The sequence below is a fragment of the Dreissena polymorpha genome, chromosome 2, assembly GCF_020536995.1.
Source record: "Dreissena polymorpha isolate Duluth1 chromosome 2, UMN_Dpol_1.0, whole genome shotgun sequence".
Taxonomy (NCBI): domain Eukaryota; kingdom Metazoa; phylum Mollusca; class Bivalvia; order Myida; family Dreissenidae; genus Dreissena; species Dreissena polymorpha.
Window position 1 is genome coordinate 91143376 of NC_068356.1, and position 23824 is coordinate 91167199.

The window sequence follows — 23824 nt, forward strand, 5'->3', positions numbered from 1 at the left end:
TGAAATAAATCTAAAATCTTGGATATTTTTTATCTTCTATGTTTAAACAATTCACTTAAAATTTATTAAACCAACTTCGATGTACACTCTCAAAATGTGAATAACTTGCGCATATCTGGCATTCTACATTCGGATCTTTTTGTTTGTACAGTCGCTCTCACTTATTTTTATTTCCAGCTCATCAATTCCTAAACGTAAATACATTTGCGTTGTTAAATTATAAAAAAACAATTTGTTGTACATCTGTGTAGGGGGGATCGGGTGTGTCAGATTGATGTCCTATGTATACCATTTCATCAATGTCCTAAGAGTCCTATATACGGGTCGCATGTTAGAAACAACATTATACTTTGTGTATGTGATATAGCATACACACACATGCAAACTCTGCATAAAATGATTCACTCCTAGGCATCTCCTTTAAACATAAATTTATTTCAGATACAGGATTTCGAGTTTCGAATAAGATTGACGGATAAAGCTTCATATCTACCAATAGAGTCTATTGAGTGAACGTACCCGCGTTCACAATATGTATATCATCCACATTTAATGATGTATTATATTTTAAGAAAACCTAATTGTTCAGTCGTATATCATTCTATATAGGCCAATTTTGTCAATTTTAGAACGTTTCGATGTTTCTAAATGATATTACGGAGGGAAACAAACTGCATACCATATTTTTGTGATTTTTTTTTAAAATACAATTTAAAATTCCTCAATCGTGATATGGTATGTAATGCAGTTTATCAAAACAGGCACCAGACAATAACCACAACCCGGGGGCGGCTGGTAAGTATGACGACTTTTATATAGATGTGATCGTCAATTTCAGGTTCGTATTGGAACCTGGCATCATTATAATTTCAAATAAAGCACAGTAACAACTCAGCTATTCTCAAATATCCATTAAGACAAATACTTGCAATCCAGCCTCACTTAAAGGTCATTGCGTATAATCGTCGAAATGATGTTTGATGCCATTTAATCTCATATTAACTGTTTGCAAGGCGATATATATCTAATCCGAGATTCTTAGGAAAACAAGTGTACTCTTTCAGCCGTAGACTTTGGATTTCTTAAGACAGTTTGATTGTAAATACGAATTTGACGTTATAAGTATGAACAAATGTAATTGCGTTCAAGCAATGTAGTCGCGTGTGTTAACATGTATAACTGCTGCTTTAATATTTGTTTAGAGTGTTCCTTATTACGATAAAGAAGGTTGCACAGTCAATTGAATTTAAGGATGGATTTATTAGTCGAGTAAGAATAAAATGTTCATAATTCACTTCCTTGGTTTACTTCTTTAGTGAATGTGGCATTCGGTTAAATTTCGTGTTGTTTGGCACAACATGCAACGCATTTGGATGGTTTGTCATCTTAACATCAAATTGCAATGTATTTTCGAAGTGTAGTATGTCGACATTCTATGTATACATTACACTGTAGCGCCAATATAGTGCGACGCAAAGTTACAATATCGCTGCTTAAGAGAACAATTGCGCACACACCAAACGCGTGGAAAAATGTGAATATGGTAAATGTTCACTATTCTCGTGTCTGTTCCCTGACAATTAAAGAGACAAGCGAAAATAATTTAAACCATTAAGACCAGTAGCCTTGAATGTTTTTCAAATCATTCATTCAAACTAACATGTGTCTATAAGACTATACAATGGAGAACGGCCGATAAATCCCTTCACAGAAAGTCCGTTCTTGCTAATGGATACACTATCACACCGCGACACAGACAAACGTTACGTCGGTTCCTTCAGACATACTTGTTCGCGTTCAACAGTCCAAGACAAGGAAAAGCAGTGCCGTCACTTATATGTAAGAATAGTTTGGACTTGTATAGAACGTTAGATATTTATCAATTTTGGTTGCGCAACTAACGGCGATTTATTCGTCTGCTTCCGGAGGGGTTCCTACGGAACAATATTCGAATATATATATATATATATATATATATATATATATATATATATATATATATAGAGAGAGAGAGAGAGAGAGAGAGAGAGAGAGAGAGAGAGAGAGAGAGAGAGAGAGAGAGAGAGAGAGAGAGACAGAGAGAGAGAGAGAGAGAGAGAGAGAGAGAGAGAGAGAGAGAGAGAGAGAGAGAGAGAGAGAGAGAGAGAGAGTTTAATTAGTTTTGTCTTCTCTTGCTTGATGCACAATTTAATGATCACAAAACAAGATTTTTTAGTGCAATTGTTAGATTGAGAACAATTCTAGATAAGATCTCATTGGTAGATTACCGATTCCTCAGCGTATTTAGAAAACGACATACTGTCCATTAACAACACCAGTTTTTTTTAACTTTATGTTAGACTCGATATTGTTAGCGAAATCAAATAGCAGGAAACAATTATTTCGCAAAAAAATCTGTAAAAAGTGCCCACTGTGTGAGATGTGAATTAGGCATTTAAATAATCAACCTTGAGACACAATTATTAGGAGTTAATCCAAACATAGTAGCTAATTATATTATCATGGAAGCATTAATCTTAATGAAAGCATAATGCCAAGTAGGGTCTAATGAAAAAATATGGTTTTGTCCATTTACTCTCGCGGTGCACTTGAAAGAGTGTTCATTCATGACATGGTACATATTTTTTGTGCAAAAAACTTAAAAGCGTTTAAGTTTTATTATGAAATGAATCCGGCGTTACTTTGATTAACACGAGACAATTGGGAATACATAGAAACAATTAGATTCAGTTAAGGCTTGAAATCGGAGTGCGTCGTACAACTTAGGAAGAACATAATTACTAACAAGTGTATTTGTATATATTTAAGTGTCCTAATCGAGTTGCTGATCTAAAGGACATTTATGAAATGTCTTTACCGTCTAAATAATTGCTCAGTGATACCTCATATATTTACAATGACAGTACAAATTAAGATATATTCTCCAGTAAAATCAACTTTGATATCAAGCAATAGTTGCGCATTGACAAACCTATTAAAACAACTGCATAAATAATTACAAAGAAAAACATGTCAAATATGTTTAATACTGTTTCGTCCTTTCGTCCCTATCTTGATTATTTTCTCTGCAATTTGAGCCCACGACCGATCAAAGTTTTTAGGTCGGACGGATCTATGTGTTAACGTACACAAACAGACGAGAACATCCGGAGACAGGACAAATAGCATTTACAATTTATAAGAGAAAGCGGACGTTGTAGCGAATCAAATTGCAATTAACGACTTTGTAAGTTGAATGTCTAGTCTCTAATGACAATTACTCGGAAAGAAAATTGTTTGGATAGTGAAAATCTAAGAGCCAACAATGACAATAGAAAATGTTGATTTTGTAGACAGAATGTCCTTCTTATTTTGGAAACCTTAATACTTGAGACAGATAGGAAGAGGTAGTGATAAATACAAAACGATTGAATAACACTGGAGCTTAATTCATTCTTTTGTTTGGAAGAAAAAAGCTTCCGTCCATTTTACTTAGAGAGTGTAGCATAGCATTCATACAATTGTATGATCTCACTTAGCCGCTATTAAATGATGATTTATTTGAGATAAGTTTTACATATATATTGGTTCCATTAAATATTATAAAACCTTAACGAAATGCATAGTGGATAGAGTGCTTGGTTTTATTGATTTGTTGCATTTTCATGTCATGCTTGAACACGAAGTTACATTATGTCAATTTAATATTATGACCATACGCGATGAATTAAGGATAATGTATCTGAGGTCTGTATCACAGGCGATGATATTGAATCTGGTGATAATTGATAATCTGCAAAAGGGTTAAGGTGTATGCTTATTAACGGTTTAACGCTTGTAAGATATTATTTCTGTATTTTATTTATTTTAAAATATATTTTAAAATATATTTAATGCCCTTGCATTGTTTTTGTTGAATACAGCGGTTTAGTTTATTGTATGCGGAATAAACATTATTCTGTATAAAAATATATGTTGATAATAGTTCATGGGCACTAAAATCTGTTCAAAAAAGCAGCAATTGTAACAAATATAAATATAAATATGTAAATTTACTTGACTTGTAATATTACATGGGTTGCATCGCACGATTTGGTTGTGAAATAATTAATTGAAATAAGACGTAAGACAATCAACGAGTAAAATTCAATATATATTAATGCCACCAACATGCGATGAGCCTTTTATTGTAAAGCTCTTGAAGAAATACAATCAACATATCTCGAAAACATAAATTATTGTAAACTCGATACATGTACACAAAGTTAATATAAATAGAATGTTTTGTAAAACGCGCACGAATACATCGCATGACGAAAACAATTTAAAAAGTGTTTTATTCGTGTTTAAAGGTTGAAAGAGGTTTGTCCACCTGCCGCCCACAACGTTACGTTTATTTACGATATATAACTGAAAAACCGTTACGCATGGACACTGATAATTGAAATATATATACATATAATTCAAAGACAGTGATTGCAACACTCAGCCCATACACCAGTTAAAGCCTGCATGTTCTGGATATAATACATTATATTCTGACATCTTAGTGATTACTGGCCTGATATTCGTCTTGAACTTGTTAAGGGACATCGTTGGCAGTGAAACTTTTTGCGAATAAATAATGGACGTATGTGCACCGCCACTGTATGTGAATACAAATACATCAAAGTTGCAAATTACTTGTAAAACTAGCTTCTGAAACCCTCCCATGAGACAGGTTGGCGTACGAATAACACTTGTACCCTGGTACTTTGAGCATCATGTCCTTCATCCACGATAATGACTTGCCATTCTGTTCCTTACACAATTTGTATAAAGCAAATGAATAACTATGGCTTTTTGATAAGCTGCAATGTGACATGCAAACAATTAAGTATGTTTACAGAGATGAATGCCATAACATGTAATGACGAACTTAATTCAATTTTGATGTATATTGCTATTTAATAAAATGGTCGTACAAACATACGTGTTTTGTTCCTGGTTTCGTAGTTTAAGTTGCCTTTTTATGTTTCTTATAATATTTGATACGTGTTATATAGGTCTCGTATTTCAGTGAGTTGTCATTAAGTTAAAAGGTTATGTTATTTTTTTAAGGGGGATAATTAGAATGAATAATTATTTTTGTAATTGGGAAACATATGTTCGAATAGTTATAATTGCCTATTTTAAATATATTTACCAATCATCAATATCCCTTATGTATTTTACGTGCAACATGCCATCAAACGTCGGTGCTTTTATAAAAAAATAACTATACATTGCGATACGTTCATGAAAAATACGATGCATCCTTTTCTAAAACGAACTACGCTTCAAAAAAGGCGTTGTATTGCGATTGAAATTCCATAAATCGTGGCAAATAAAATCATCTTACTCGAAACCAAATCTGCTAGAAATTCGTATTTTGGTGGCTGCTGCACGCAGAAGTCACCTTCCTAATTATTGTTCGTGGGATGTATAGTACCTTATTGACGTTGTTTTAAATGTATTGTTCCTCGTTTTCGCAACAAATATGCTTATAATGATTGACCGACTGACAATAATGCACATAATATACGTTTACTAAAGTAAGGGCTACCTGTAATTTTAATACTTTTACATAGCATATACACAATAATGTAACGTATGTAATGGGATATGTTTGTTTTGGTTATAGCATACGCGCCATTCAATAGCATTAGTAAGTATATATATATATATATATATATATATATATATATATGCATTATTTAATAATGCTGACATAACATATTTGATGGGTGCTCGTATTAATGATTCGTTGTTCTGTATAGTATTTTCACAGAATTTGTGATTTAATGTTGCGAAATGAGAAGTCTGTCGGATAGATATACATGTTTTCTTTCGATTGGGTGCACTTGATAATCGAATTTCTTTTTAGCAATTCCAGATCCGTTTGATAGGTTCAGATATATCGTTGGGATCCTCTTGTATATGTTGGGTCCTCCTTTATGTTTATATCTAAGAAGTATAGCCACCATGTCAGGATATAACTCGTGTGTAATCAAAAAGATGTTTATTCACGTATAAATGATAAGCATTTGCAAGATATGTTTGTAACTTTTCGTTTAGTAGAGCGCATATCTGTTGAGTTTTCGTAATTTATTTTTTGAAGCGTTTTTTGTATTTTTTTTTCTGTTCTTTAGATTTTCGTCCCCTTAGCCTGTATCGTTTGTTATATATTAATGTATGCTGAGATAGCTTTAACAATTATATATTTTTGATTAACGATAAAGGCAATGATTGCATAAAGTTTCTTACTGGCTTGTATTTTTACTCTGCAAGTCGTCATCTTTAATCAAGAAAGTATGTAAAAGCCTGCATTACTATTACTGATTGTTTTTTCATCATCTATTGATCCGACGTTTATAAAATGTCAATACGCATATGCTCCTGATTCGATCATCTGCTTAAGCTTGTATTTACTTTTTGGGAGATACTGGATTTATTCAAAAGAATGTGCATACGAGAAGCAAACAGATGTCGATTTTTACAAAGAAGTGATCAACTCAACAATGGCATCGAGAAGTATACTGCAAATTCCTGACGTTTATATGCTTTTTGGTATTTCATTACCATAACTATCCATACAATCCAGATGCCTATTTGTTGTGGCCAGCGGGCGCGCGACGGGTTCCTCCATCTTTATATTTAAATGGCTAGTCTAAATGGTTTGTACATGAATAAGGCCACTCCAAATTGATTTGTTGGTCGTCGGATTTGCCGCACCTATTGTTTTAAATGGAAAAAAACTTATCTTTTTTAACCGCTCGCACTCATTTTCATGTCCTTCTGTAACCATAGCGCATGTTGTTTTCTTTCATTTGTGAAAAAAACAACAACAACAAAAACGCGATCTAGCAGAAACGATTTTGACGCTGAATACAAATGCCAAATAAAGTGTTTCGTAACCTTTTTAATCGATAACTACAGACGGTAAAAAATTCGATCGAGACTAGAAAAAAAATTCCTGTGTGAGCAGTACATGTTTCGCTGTCGTGACAGTTTTATCAAATTGCGGCGAAAAGCTGCTGCAGCCAACCCTTAAAAATATAAACACATCTTCTACATTCTGTGACTTATTTGATTGTGTTTACTTACGTTCGAACATGTAACTATCAGCAGATACCGTTGAAGCATGTTCAATTTCAAACAACATCGGGAAACATGACGTAAGATTTTTTTTATACTTTGTCTTCATTAAAAAGGCATATGGACGGTATTTCCCTACATTTAAGTGAACAAACAATAAACATAAAATCATTAAATGCTGGTTCTAAAAGTTTAACAGGGACAATGTTTTATAATTTTTAAAATACATGGTTGACAGAACATGTTTAACAGCTATGTCCTTGTATTTCACAAACATCAAAACAGTTCTTTGCAATGTAAAAATTCATTTAAAAAAAATACAATACCGTACTAACCATCGATATGCCCCTTTTAAAAAAGGTAGCGACAATGGATTATATGCATGGCCTTTGTCCGACTGTCTGTCATTATCATTTTGATGATTATCACTCTTTAAATGCTATTGCAACATGGTATACCTTTTCACAGCTTGCAACATGGTAGACCTTTTTACAGCTTTCACTGTTTAAAACTTCAAACAAATATAAGCAGCAGTAGGTAGACATGTGTCCCTCACTTCAGTTATATGGTTACATGTATATTTCGTGGTCAAAAGTCATATGCAACTTACTCCTAAAATATGACGTCGATATATATTCTTTGTATAAGAATTTATTTGAATGTAAAATATAGCTGTTTAAACCTGTATCTCTTGATAATATAATATTTTTCTATCGAAATGTGATTTTTTTTATTCTTCGCTCTTCGATCGCTCGAGAATTTTCCTGTTTTCCTCGCCTCTTCAACTTTTTTTTTTTAAATCCGTAGACCAGTGATATATAGCAGGTACCATATCGACGTTGTTAAACATTAGTGTCATCGTTTGCGTTGTTTGTAGCATATATTATGTCGAAATATAGTAACCAAAATATCAATGCATGCGTTTAAATGACGTGAAGATTTCCCAAGAGTTCCCAAGAAGTCGGAGATATTGAGTTGAGAATATAAGATCTCCAGAGAGACGGTGAAGATAAATTAGTGGATTTTTTAAGTTGTAATGCCTTTAATAGACACGTGTTCAGAGCATACCTAAGGCAATCAGAACCCGGTTCGAAATAATATTTGATGATAATGGTTATCTATATTATCGTGTCCGTTTTATATGGTTGTATTTAATTGTGTTTCGATGAATGTGCTATTCATACTTAATTGTACAAGAAATCAAATGTTAGACTTCCACAAGATAAAAAACGGATTATATATACACATGTACATGATTTGTCTATGACCATGTTGACTGTATGTGTCTTTAGAGTGTTCTTTGCGTAATGGTCCGAGTAAGAAATACAATGCATGCACCTATCACCAGATTGAATTGATGTGATTTCTTATTTGATTAGGAAATATGTTTGTAACAGTTATGTATTGTACATGTTAAGTGACTTTTTATATTTTTAGATCGCTGTGTGTTTATAAACTTGCCATTTTTGATCGATAGCTTAAATTGTACATTATTTTTCTCATTGCATTTGTCAAGCTCAACACTGATTCTTTTGTTTCAATTGCATACATATTTCCACAATGTATGATAACCCAAATGGTTGCACTCGTTTACATCTAAAATATTTGCAACTAAAATCATCTGAACCTTTCTGGTGAATTTTGCAGTTTTGAAGTACTGACATTTCAATTGGCATTTTCATTAATAGCGATCCTGGTAGATTAAACATTGAACGACAGGACAATATAGTGATAGTAAGTTTGACATTTTATAACCAAACACTAGCATCAGCTATGGAACATGTAGATGCCTTTTAATCCAATCGTTGTATATATGTGCAATATTATACGATACAACAAAGAATGCATCGATCGAAGTGTACTCGAAAGAATAGAGAGCATTCGGAAAGTGTATGTGTTAACTTGATTGTATTAGATCAGTTAAAGTTTACGCGGCGAGGCTTGCCAAGCCACGTAAGCCTTTTGAAGACAAATCAAATACATTAAAAAGCACAAAACACTTGTGTTATACCCTTTGTAACGTACACTATGTTATTGATTTATTTAATTTGAAAGTATGTGATTTTAGCTGATTGACATAATTCACAGGCAGTGTATTAAATTAACCAAATATAATGTTACAAATGTATTGTTCAAACATTTAAAAATACACATAAGGAGAAAAGACAAAACGATGAAAATACTTTCAGATTTAATTCCTTAAAATGCATTTTTAATACACATTGATTTTCCAAACCATTCCAATTTCAGATATCCTGAGTTATATTCGTGTTTATATCACTAAAATGAATGAGAAGTGTGCTGTTTATATATATATGCTTTGATTTAAAAACTGGCGGCAATTGATTATGTTGCGTGTGTGAGGATTTGAATAATGAAGTCTTTAAACGTAACTGCAACTGTTCATACCTAAATGACACACTCGGCTAATGTGTTTCACGTTTTAATGTGTCTCATGTTGACGTGTGTTAGAATAATAGCATATTTTTGAAACAATATCTGTGTATGTGTTAAAGTGGTGAGCCTTTACGTATGATTGATAAGTGTCTGTCCAGCACGTGTATCTATTTTATTTTATTACACCTTACGTGATGATTAACTAACGTATACTTGAATGATATGCACAATATTTCGCGTGATTTTATTTTCAAAATTATAAGTTCTTTCCACGCCAAAGGTTGAATCACTGCTACATTTTTTAATAACTAAATTGTATTTTATTTAGGTTGGTAGTGAGCGTTGGTTTTGCGGAGCCTTTGTAGCCGGATGAAACACCTCCTGTACGGTATGGTAACCACCAACAAAACTCGCATACGCCGGAAACAGTGACTGAACCCGGCAGTTAAGTGCTTGAACTGGATATTCAATAAGTGAAGGCATTAGGTAGGCAATTGATGTGTTTAATTAATTTAACAATTAACTCTCTTTTATAACCTGCTGAGTGTACACTTTAGTGCGGTTTATTTCTGTAAAAATAAAACCAATCATATAAGAAATAACTTTGATGGTGTAAGTATGAATCATGTATAAACATACCAATCCAGATACACAAGAACATGGTTATGTTATACGAATCATTAAACTCTCATGTTATACGAGATAAATTATACCATGCATTTGTTTCATAAACTATAACTCCTTTTATCAAATTTGGATTATCGCAGAAGTGTTCTTTTCAAAAAGTGAATTTACGGAGATGACGTCTAAATAAAAAATAAACGTGTTTAATACATTATTCAATAATGTACAAAAATATCAGGAAATGAATACTGTATTAAAGTTAACACAACAGTATATCATAACATCCAGCATAAACATAATAGGTGTTTGGATACACTGGCAATTCAGTTGATTCGTCTATATTTGATCAAAGCTGTTTTTTTTTCCAAAGCTCAGAGTATACAAGTGGCCGAGTATTATCTGTGTATTTATGAACACTGCCAATTAAACCAAAACACAATAAATATTGATTTCTTGTCGGTCATACCAGACAACAAATCATAATGTGACCCCATATCAAAAACAAAAGCTGAATCGTTAACATCACAAGCGCAAGTGTGTTGTTTGTTTATCAGCGCAATTTAACGAATGTATACATTTATGTACTTATCGTTCCATGTCGAACAGACAACGCTATGATGAGATAATGGAAGCAGGAGAATTGGATTAGCAAATGTTACAGTAATCAGCATATTTAAAGCATTTGCTCAACGCTTGGCAAAGAAAGTTTGTGTCTTGGACACAGATACAAGACGATTGCGTGTCGAATCCAACACGAGAAACGTGCTGCCAAATAAGTTTTTTTTAATATCGTTTGACATGTCCTCATTAGAGTTCAAACGCGAAAAATAGTATGTGTCTTTTCCTTCGTTTTGACCTCCATGAGCACTAAGAGTGCTCAGTGTTTACTATTCTGTTTTAATGCGTGAATGATAGACGACCTAGCCTAGACGTTTAAGAAATTATACAATGTTAGGAGTAGGTTCTACACAGCAAGTCTGTTAACAGATGTATTAAATACGTACGATTGGAATGGTAGAAATGATGTCTTTACCAAAATATATGCTGTCTATATTAAATTATGTAATTGACGCTGTTGATTTAATAAAAAACGGTATATTTAAATTTGAATACTTAAACCAATATACAATATTATAACTTTGTGTTATTTGATTTTAGAACAATTTATTTTCAGTGCATGACAATATTTCGTCAATTTCTCAAGGTTTATAATGTGCGTTTCTTTCTTTTACTATTGACTGTTTTCTGACTTATTTTCAAATCTTCTTTCACTGAGATATATTCATGAATCATATGGTTTAAAAATGATTAATCGACAAACTTAAACAGTGATATATGATGATGTGTTTATATCTCCCGGGGTAATGTTGCCTTGTTTCTTTTGTACACAGTATTTCCCAATATACAGTAATGCGTATTGTTCGGCTGGGTCTAAATTGAGAAGTTAGTCACACCAGTAATTTTTGAATTAATCTCACATTTCTTGTCTCTAGGGAACTGTTTAGATATTTATAAATGAAAACTCATCCTTAAAGTAAATTTTGGAAACGGTGGCGTATAACCAAAACACAGGAATAAAGGTCGTAAACCTAACGAATATACTTCAAGGCATTTTATTGAATTATAACACAATACACTATATTCACGACATTTATTAATATTAATACATGTATATAACTCATTACATGTTATTTCATTTTCGTATTGTAATACATAATGTTGTCATATCGCTTTACAGGTTAAATACTTATGCGGCTGGATATATCTATTTTCGTTTCGTTTTAGTTTATTTTAGTTTCGTTTTAGAACTGGCCGTCCTAGTACGAACGAGAGAAACCAACCTTACTGAGAGTATGATGGGGTACATCTGAACCTACAAGAAAAACACATTCAACATATTGTTTACCGATATTCAAAATTTAATTTTTAAACCTAAATCCAAACTAATATTTTTTAGTCGCAAACAATTGTTTTTATGTTTTAGTACTTGTGGCCTTCAACTTGTCTTGATAACACTTACATGTAATCTCAGACTAAGTCTCCATGCATTCTTTCTCTATACAAAATGTCATTAATATTGGTCACGAACACCAAATATACTAACAGAAAACAACCAGATTTTCGCCGCCCGACCCCCACCTCCCTCTCAATAACCCATACACATCTTAAGGCTCGAATGTTGAATTACTTTTGAAACGTAGTAAAAATAACACAGACATTGCGCACACTCAACGAGGTAAAACATTTAAGCGAGCTATTTAAATTGCCGTTTAAAAGATGAGGATACAGTCAGAATTATCTTGAGCATGCCCATATATTGAGCAGTTACAGCTTTTTTGGCAGATTCTCTAATTTGGTTGAATAGAAATTGCGATAAAAAATCTATACGTTTGTCGTGTATTTAATGACTTTTAAGAAAAAAATAGAACCGCTACTATTGTATGCAAATTTAAATGCACACATTTTTTTTTATCTATTTTCTTTCACAGAGCATAGTAAAACACACATTATCTAAGTTTGTATTCCTGATGTTAATGAATTAATTTTATTTGTATGGAAAGTATGTTTACGGGTCCGTTCACAATTCTTTGCTTAGTTGAGAAGTTTAGTCTCACTAAGATGTTGTTAAAAATACATTAATATACAATATAGTTTAGAAATAATATATTTAACAATGGCTTTCTTTTCCGTACTGTTGGGATTATTTGTGACGGTATATAAGAATACAATATATCAGTATTTCCACCTTTTCAGCAGTTGTCAAGTTGCGTAAATCCCCATCTAGACATAACAAATGATAGACTCAAGAGAAGCTTCTGATCTAGTTGATAATAAGTAGAAGATTTGAAAATGCTGTATGGTTGACAAATGCACCTTGTAAGATTAGCGGAGATACAGATATTTCTAGAAGTCATTCCATCTGGCTGGACATAGGACGGGCAATTTACTGGGTATCGCATGGAAGGGAAACCTTAACAAGAAGAATCGTTGCTTTCATGTTGTGGTTACATAAGTAGTTACAAATGGTTGTCTTAGTCCATTTTAAAACATCTATTTGAGTGCTCGTTAACATCATAAAAACATATGCTGCACATCTTTTGAATAAAGCTTTTTCACGGCCCAATTATTTCAACATTGTTTTGTCTTAATATATTGAATAGTATAGATTGTGAATATCATCAAGTAGTGCACACTTCAAGATACAACTGCTGAATGTAGCGTTTTCACTAGCTAGTGAAGTGCTCCAAATAGAAATGAATGCTTATTTCCATAGCATCAACATAAGTGTTCGTTATAAACCTGGGTCGCAATTATGGTCGCTGAAAAAGAAAGTCTACCGAATCAACGACGTCATCGGGAATACACCTAAACAAATGACTGCCCGTATATAGCAAGCAAGATTGCAAGTGAACTGCAAACATTTTCTACTTGTATTATGTTTGTAATTTAATATGATGTTTAAATATGAACTCTAGGGTAAATATTTGTTAATAATCAATAAACAGTTTTTCACATAAAATATAACAGTATAAATGAAACTACTGCACATTCTCTTTTCAGTAAAAGGTTATGTAAATAAAATTATACTTCATCTCAACTTTCATTGATGTTTTGTAAATGTCTGAATATAAATATAACGGATTCACATTCTACCTAATATGTAAGACACACATTAAGCAAACAATAACTATAGTCATAAATTAAACTTGTTTATGATGGCGTTTCTTGTAGATAAAAGGAAAATTAACTTTCCATTTCATGTCTGTTAATAATTATTGTGTTTCTGTGTGTCAAACACATTCTCCGACGGTTACTACGAGACCTTATCACCGTACAAAAAGGAGAAGAATTGTGTACTCATTGATTCTGAAGATGGGGACACAAATATTTAATTAATAACATGCAGTGTATTACTTGTATTATTTCTTTTCTGTGCAAAAAGGAACATTTGTTTCATATGGCTTCTTTTTACACAGGGGTTTGTCTGCCTATTTTGGGAAAAGGAGTCTGACCAAATAGGGGATTTTTTATCGACAAAATTGGCCATTTTGGGAATTTATGCTTTGATGAAACGGCTCATTTGGGAAAAAATTGTGAATTTATCATGCTTAAATAATTCAGTAGTTTAACAAATAAATTTGTTTTTATTTGTTATTTTGTCTTCTTTATATAAACAGATGCAATATTGGGCATGTTCAACGTTTATTCAAGTACTGCAGTTTTGTGTTTCAGTTACAGTTACACTCTGAGATAAGAACTGAACAGTCAAAACCTTATAGCAGATATTTTTTACCACAACAAACACTGGTTAGTCACACAAATTTTAAGATACATCGTTCTTAAAATAAAATAAATATTTTTTTGGAAATTGGGAATTTTTTTAATAACTTCGGTTTGGGATCGGGTCCGTTTGCTTTGGGAGTGCCTCCGTTATCCGGAGGCGCAGACAGTGCTGAAAAACCCCTGTTACATGTAAATTCATATCTTAAAAATTTAAGTTTATAAGTTTCATCTTAAACTAGTTTTAATTCTGGTTATTTTACCAGTACAAACATGTCTGTTTACACGACAGCACGGTAAAGTGAAGAATCTTTTTAGACTTCAGAAAACCTACGTTTATTATTGCCGAGGCTATTCTTGGCGAGATAGTTTACTTCTCTAAATAATCAGTTCAGAAGTGTCAATCTGTAGTGTGCCCTTATTTTGATAGTAAATATATTAAATGACATATTAAAAAATAAGAACATTTAATCAGCAAATCTTTGTAAATACACTCTATGTCTTGTTTCTCAATATTTGTTTAATTCTTATGAATTCGTTTTTATCATTCTGGTCGCATTGTTTACATTAGAATCAGACATACATTAGGAACACGATTTTCGTAGGGTTTCACGAATAACTTTGGTTTTGAAAAAAATACATAAGGCATATGGGCTAAGATATTAAATAAAACAACATGTTAACATGATATAAAAATATATTTTCTCAAGCAATGCTGTAAACAAACATACGTTGATATCTAATGCCCACTCTTGAATAGGAAGAGTGGATCAGCTGCACCCCAAAAACGGCATTCATACAATATTCCCTAAAAACAAATAAGCAAGTATCGTTTGTGTGATGATACGTTTTCGTTAAATCATTAAGTCCTGGCCTACTCAAACATTTATTTTAAACAAAATTATGGTCATAACAAGACGGCCTACGGAAATTATGACATGATAACGGAAATATTTAAAAGCTAGAACAAGTAAATTGATTGTGACGTATTTTAGAAAGATGCACATAACTAAAAGAGTCAATCAAATAAATGATTTGCAAATTAAAAGTCTACGTGTTGCCCAATGAACCAAGTTTACATGCGTGTCTATGACTGCAAATAATTTAATCAAGATTGTATATTTAAACATTACGATTAAGATTCGCTTTACATCTGTAATGCTTTAGTTCTTATTCTCATAGTATCGGCCCTCCTAAATGTATCGTACATTTGACAAAAAACCCTAAAAAGGTGCTTGACAGTCAATGTTTTTTCTTTTTTATTTTTAGACGTTTCAATGTATGTATTGTTTGTTAATTACTATTACAACGATTTTTCTCATGATTTCCGGTTTTCATTTGAAAAAAGGTCATGTTTATCCCAGGCCGATATTATGATTACACATAATTGTGCTAGTTTTTTGTTTGCTTTAGGTTTATTAGTAGGCTAATAAAATGTTACGAACGCCGCTTATGACAGAGAAATGCCATGATTTAATATTTATTCTGAACTATTTTTAATGACTATTTAGAATGACGTGTTTTTATAAACTTGTTATAACACAAGTATGGCAGCTGTTTCCGATCGTTAAATATTCGAAATTATTAGTTTTGCAATATTCGGTTATTTCATTTGTCTTCGGGGTATTTAATCTCCGTGTGTGGGGTTATTTCTCACAACATTTATTGTGTATTTGTTTAAACATTGCCAACATTATCAACGTCTATAAATTCAGTTTAATTACTTCACCAGGGTTATATATACGTCGAGTATTACACGAAAGGTTCACTTTTTTAGAACCGATACGCAGTATATGAATTTGCATTCGGTACGTGTTATGTGCTCCATTGGTATTTCTTAGATATAATATTCTGTGATTCCTGGTGTTTTTGTGCATGGCTTTCGAATTTGTCTTCGAAGAATTAAAGAAGGAGCACACACTCTTGTAAAATGCAAACCTGCATTAAAATGTCAAAACAGTTTGTTCTTCTTTGCCATATTTCAAATAATGCAACTTTATCATGCGCATGTGTGTCTAATTTGAGTTAGTTTCATGGCGGCTCGAACAAGAACGATCTATCACCGCTAAGTTCGTATTAATATTGGTAGTTTGCTCAATTCTGAAAGGTGGATATTAAATTATCATATTCAAACAATCAACAAAAAAGTACATTGTATTTTCTTTTTTTTCATAACAAATAATCGATGCGAAAACATGCGTCGTGTGTGTCAGACAAGATGTGCGTTTTTCAGGAATACACATGCATTATATCCTCATGCTTACCTGACACAAAAAACACATTAACAGCGCTCTATTAAATTAAAGAAAACGATAGATAAGATCCTGTTGATAGATTGTCGTTTCCTAGTCATATTTATCAAATCAAACAGTGTTCCATAAACTGCATCACGTAATCGTTGAATTCATATTTCAAAGGATTAATTTACCAAACATCAAATTGAAAGAAATACTTTTCTAGCGTTGTTGTGGCACAAACATGGCATTTTTTTAAGCGTGAATTTGTTATAATATATAGAGAATAATAGGTTAGTGTTGATTATAGATCAGGTTTATCATGCGAGGCTTAGAAAACAAAAAGCACGAGCCTTGGCGAGTGCTTTTTCGTTTTCGTGCCGAGCATGATAAACCTGATCTATAATCAACACTAACCTATTATTCTATTTATCCCACTTTTTATTCAGTAAACTATTTTTATTTAAACAAAATAAGTTTTCACGAGTGTTTGTCGTACTTTGATAATGACTGTAGTGTAACCAAGGTCAGTGTATTACTCCGCGTTCCAAAAAATAACCGCTGATCAAATAATCATTTTTTTTTAATCAGAATATCGTTCTGTAACAAAGTGTCGAGCGTTATTTATTACAATTTTAATCATATTGAATTGCAAATCTTTAAGTTTTATGATATCAATATGGCATTAAGTTGTTATACACAAGGAACTACATTTGTTTACAACGTAGCCTAACACCACACACAATTCACTTTCGATATCAAACTATCGAGTCGATCACGAGGTGCACAATATATCCTTCTTTGTTATAATATGTGGTTATTTCGTGACAAAATAACAAAGATTACTTGGATTTAAGCTAATTATATACATTAACATTTTGAATGTTGAAAGTGGCACCAAAGAATTGTGAGGCAAAGTTGTTCGAACTAGAGAAAGACATTTGCAAGTGAAGTGACTGGGTGGGGCGAACATCAAGATCAACTTGTTCGACGGTAGACATCGGTTGTCTAGGCTGCATTTCGGCCATAGTTTCAGTGCGTGAAGGTGAACAAGAGGAATCTGTTGGATTGTTACATTTACTGGACTGAGCAAGAATGAACACTTTTGCTTCTGTTCAACAGATATGTTGGAATAATTGGTTATGGACTGGACATTTTTGTGCCCTGTTATGGCCATGGTTTCAGTGGGTGGAATGTTTGCATTTCGAAGTTTTTGGACCAGGAATTTGCGAACTGAGTGGTTCGTTATTCTCTCGTGCTTGAGAAAACCGGCGTCTTTTGCCATGGCCTTCAGCATCTGACCTAACTTGTTGACACCCAATTGTTGACGCAAGAATCACCGGGATGCAGTGTCATTTGTGCGTATTGCCAGGTAGAAAAGATGCTTTAAAGAAAAATCAGATGGACGCATATCCGATTACATCTTGTAAATGAACACAGGATTTCTTGGTCCAGACGATTGTTTTCTACGGTAAAAGGGGAGCAACTCGAACTGACTTCTTCAAAGGGGAGCAACAACAACAGAACCTATTTGCATAGTGTTAAATTTACCTAATACTAGGTTTTAATGACAATAAATGACAAAAAACTCGTTTTTTGCTACTTTCCTTTGTTTTAAGGTCATTAAGATTGACAAACATTTGAGATTGTTTTTATTATTGATGCACTTGGCAAATACAGGTGACGAGGTGCGTGGGAAAAAGTAGTCCCGGTTCGGCAGTTCATGACGTCATTTCGTGCCATTGATTATAGCCTTGCCGTTGATTATAGATGAAATTTAATCAACGGGGCTTTAATCAACCGATTTCGCTGTAAAAGTGGGATAAAAATAACTTCAAACTTAGCGAGAACAATTTATGGAATTAAATCGCAGCTTTTCATTCTGTTGGTAATTATTTTCAAATGGACGCACCATTCAAAATGCAAACTTAATAAAAAAATACAGTCTAATGAATCATTAAGCTTTTCCAAGAAATTACGATTTTTTCCCCAATGTCTCTCGTGGTTAGCAAGAAATCGTTTTAAGAAATGACATGGTACATATAGCCATGAAAGCTTTAAAATTGAATTATGAAATGTGTGCGACGTTTATAGACAAACACACACGATTAACATAAACACAGTTACACTTATTGCTGGTTCACAATTTGAGGTTGTCATTAAACGTATGTATAACATATTATTAACAATGAAACTTAGTGCATGTATCTTAATATCAATCTTATAATCACTCTAATATCGTTACTTATTGAAATAGTTCAAATGATTTGTCCGTCTTAATTATCGCGCGCTCATATTGGAATATTTTCTATTACATAAAATAAAATACGATTTGATTTAACTACGTCAAAATTGAAAAGTTCTTCATGACAACAGATATACAACAACTTCTTTGTCAAAAAACAATTAAATTGAAAAGCGTATATTCAATGCTTGTAATGAAGGGTCCCACCTTTTAACCAATTTAGACGCACAATCGATCAAAAGTGCTAATTGGAACAGCTTCCCATATATTTATTTAAATAAAGACGATGCAAACCTCGGAGGAAATAAGAAATTAAATTAACGAGTGGAAACAGTCGTCGTAGCGATTTTTATCGCAATAAACGGCTGATTCAATTGCATATCTGGTCCCTAACGGCAACCATATTGAAACTGAACGCGTGTTTACAGATTTGTACTATGTGAAATGCTGAAGAAAATATGAATTTAAGAACGAAAATGAAAAATATGGAACGTTAAATTTTAAGAAATTATATCGATCACAAAAGCATTAAATACAAAAATAGCGTTATTGAATACAGCTATGTATTATAACGCCTGGTGTGAATTAATCCATAAATTAAAGAGGAAGATTGAAAGTGGGCGACAACTGCGTAGGAATCGACACCTTATATTTGCAAAGGTTCTACTTTTAAAGCAAAACGCAAATCAGTTTTAATTATAAGAATGTGTTAATATAGATTTGTGATGTATTGATAAAATTACATACTTATTTTTCTTAAGTACATTTCTGTCGCGTACTGGCTCTTTCTAGTTGATACAACAACATTTATGGGTTAAAATAACAAATGAAGAACACATTGCAGGACAAAAGTGATTTTAAGAAGTACAAATCAAACATCCAAAATGCTGGTAACTCACACGAACATGTGTCCAGAGCATACCGATAGATATCATTCGTCTTCGGTATATGTTAATTTTCTTAAATATTATTTTACGCGTTTTATAAAAAATGTAATTTCATTAGTTTTGTAAAAAAAAGTTGAATATACGACACAAAAGGATCAAATGAACAGAACGCACAGCAGTAATAATGCAACAGCATTCAACGATTGTCGTTTATAAGTTGTGCCTGGTTTCGTTGTGTCGGTTTCGTTTTGTGTTTAATAATTTATTTGTTAGTGAGCAATAATATAGATCGCCATATCATAACGAGGAAATGTATAAAACGTGTTAAGTAAGAGATTGACTTTTGTTAAACACGTGCTTGAACTTTTACCTTATATGCAGAATTTCAAAATATATGTTGTCAACCGATTGTGTTATAGCCGTTTGTGTTGTAGATGATACTAGGGTAATGGGAATGACTGCTCAAAGGTACTTTAAGGCTACACAATTTCACCAGCATGCAGGAACATTGAAGACCATGACACTGTTTCCAAAATAACTATAAGGTATGTATTGACTAAAACCTATGCAACCATTTGTATATTATCAAGAAATGTGTATTGTTCATTACCTTGGTACGGAACATTACTACTGTCTACATGACATACATGTATTTGTATATTCTTGCGACAATCAGATTGCCAATTAAACGAGGACAAATGTAGGATTAAAATGTCGAAAAATCACAAACATATTTGTTAAATGTCCAATGACATAAATTATATCAGGTAACTTTACTTCTATCTTGACTAGAATTGGAAAAAACCCGGAAAGCACAAGCGATGCAATGACTGGCTTTCATGATTTCAGCCTCATGTACACACACGTGACGTGTTAAATATCCTTTTTTCTTAGTTACACCATCTTTATTTAGCAATATAAAGCAGTGAAAACCCAATGCTTCACAAAATATCAATCTTAAACCTGAGTAATGGTTACTTACATTACAATGTTTACATTGATATATGTATACTAAAGAGTGATGGTGGAAATGGCAGTCAATAAATCACCTGAGTCCTTCAGTAACAAAAATGGGCCATCCAGATTCGAACTGATTCTAAGCCTTAATGAACAGACAGAGGTTTTTAAGAAATGTCAATCGGACGTCCGGTCGACACTCATACCACTACTAAAATTGATGTTTGCAAAAGTTGTTATTGGTACAAGGTTATTCGCATGTAAGATAAGTCGTAAAAACATTTAAAAATATGCAAGATGATGGACACAATTTTGACTTCGACTTCAGTTGATAAAGATTATTGAATAAAGGTAAGGGTCTGGACCAAAGTGCCATATCATCTTCATTAACTTTCATCGCTAAATGTATTCACCAGCATGAGCAAAGGTGCTATTTCAGCCACTAGCTTTGAACAATAAGTGTATTTACCATTACGGTTTCCCTTTGCAAAGGGACCAAATAAGTCAAAGCTTATCAAGGTTACTCTATTCACAATTTCGTCCGCTTGTTGCAAAAAAGCACAATCAGCCAATGCTGTCCTCGGTAACTCGTTAGGATGATATTTTAGTACTCTCATTCACTTTGAGTGCTGTTTTTAAAATTTGGTGTATTAGCAATCTCCGGTTTTACCAAGCAAGCTTACCTATGTGCAATATTTTATAGATATTGAATTACCATAACATCGAAATCAGATATATACATCATTTTGACGAAATATGAATACTGTTTTTTTTTCAATAATATTTTAATCATTACACAAGTTTTGACTACCTAAACCACACAAATTTATTTTTAGTAAGTCTCTCAATATAAATGAAGTTTTAAAAACTTTGTTTTTTTTTAATAGAATGAACTTTTCATGGCAATTAGCACTCCGTGGAAGATTCGATGCATCGTATTCTAACAAGAACTACAGAGCGGCGTTGTTTCGATTGCAATTTCACAAAACATGCTTATCACTAATTTATCTTACTCGGAACCAATAATCATCAACGCAAAATACTAGAATTTCGTTTCTTGCTGATGTACGCTAACCAACAAAAAAGTCGAAAAACCCATTATGAATCGTTGGAGTTATAGCACCGTATTGACGCCGGATGTAATTTCTATGCGTTGAATATGCTTAATCTGATCTTCCAACTGAGTATTAATGAACATAATATCCGTAAACTAAAGAGAAAGCTAGATGTAATGTAAACATATATAAATTGTATATCCACTTAAAATGTTAATTGGTTAGTTAATATGGGTTATTAGTTAAACTAAGACATAGCCTAGGGTGTCAGCTTTCTTTTTGTAGATGAACAGTTGAACACTTTTTGCGTTGAATAATTCAATCTGATTTATTTAGCGTATAAACAATTACAATACAGAAGTAAACATAATAACATCTTCGAATATTGCATGTTGATGAAATGTATGGATCCTTTTAGCAAACTATTATTCAGTGGAACAACATGCTTAGTGTCATGCGTTTGAACTGCTGCTTTATATACATATATACAGGTATTTCCAACATGTTTATATTGTGCTAGGAATGTGTTTCTTAGAAAAATAGTTTAATGTTTTGTATTCGTCGTTTATCAAGTTTTTTGCAATATTCTCATAGTTTAAAGAAATGATATATGCTAACACTGACATGCGTTCAGTAGACATACACAATTATGTTCAGTAAATATGTACGAATGCGTGTACATGTTTAGCAAAATGAAACAAAGTTTCTATACACAGGTTGATTCAACATATTACTATGCTTATATATTAGTGCCCAGGCTTTTTATACTCAACATATGCATTTTAATCATCATTTGGCATATACTGACGTGTCGAAATCATTTTGTTTTGAGAGTCACTTTATACGGATGAACTAGGGACCCCAGGGGGGACAACATAAACAAGAACTACCCGGTAATGCATCGCCACATTTAGAGGAATATGAAAATGACTTGGTCAACAGCTCTTTTCTAGAAGCGGATTTCATTTTCACGCATTGCGTGTAGTTTTATTTACATATGAATTTTCATCCTGAGGAAACGTAGATAAAACGTTTATAGCTTGCCAATATCAACCGTTTAGGGACTGTCCAGAAGTCGGATATATTGACGAGATTATTATAGATCTCTAGAAAAAATCAGGATATATGTTTGGATTATTGACGTTGAAATGACATTATTATAAATTGCACGACACGCCCAATATGCAGTCAAAAAGTATATAATTGTATTGAGTTTAGTTTATGATGCACCCGAGAGGTTTCTTGTTATATCAGTCCGTCACGTTTGAAATTAAATTCGCTGGAAATATCCCTATGCTTGCAAAGTACCTACAACATGTTTCTACGTTTTCGAAGTATCTTAGACATGCCCAAGAACATCGTATGTTGATGATATTCCGTGTTTGATGTGGGGAAAGTTGTATTTTTATATTAATCATAGTGACACTTTTTTAAACCTTAATGTTTTCTTCAAAACCCTGTATGTTCTTGGCAATGTAACACTAATATTAAAACCTAAAGATGAAAAGTTCATCATTGCATGTTTAATCATTTCGTAAACTGATCATTTCAGTGCAAGTTTTAAAATAAACGTTTGGATAAAGGAATGGACCATTCAAACTACGAAGGCAGCAGAAGGAGTAAATGTTTTGGTAGCAAACGTTCCGATTTATGATATAAACACAGCTATACATATTTCTAGGATTGCAAAAGCATTCATACTGCTTTCTCGTGACCCAGATATTGTTAAGTTTATACGTCACCTACATTGATTCGGTATAATTAAGATTATACTATTCATTGTAGTGCAACATTGTTTTAAAGAACGTCAATCTTTTTTTGATGATAGGTTTGGTACTGGTATAGCGCACTAGCAGCAATATCTAATTGACATATTAACAAGCAGTGTTACCAGCAAAACTTTCACATTGCGCACCTTAGAAATAATCTTGTTCACAAAATAAAACGTGCATTATTATATGCATTATCATTCCGGAAACTGGACAGGGCTTAAACGATGGGAGAAAAGATTCATAGTTCAAACATTACTTACTTGAAACAAAAATCATT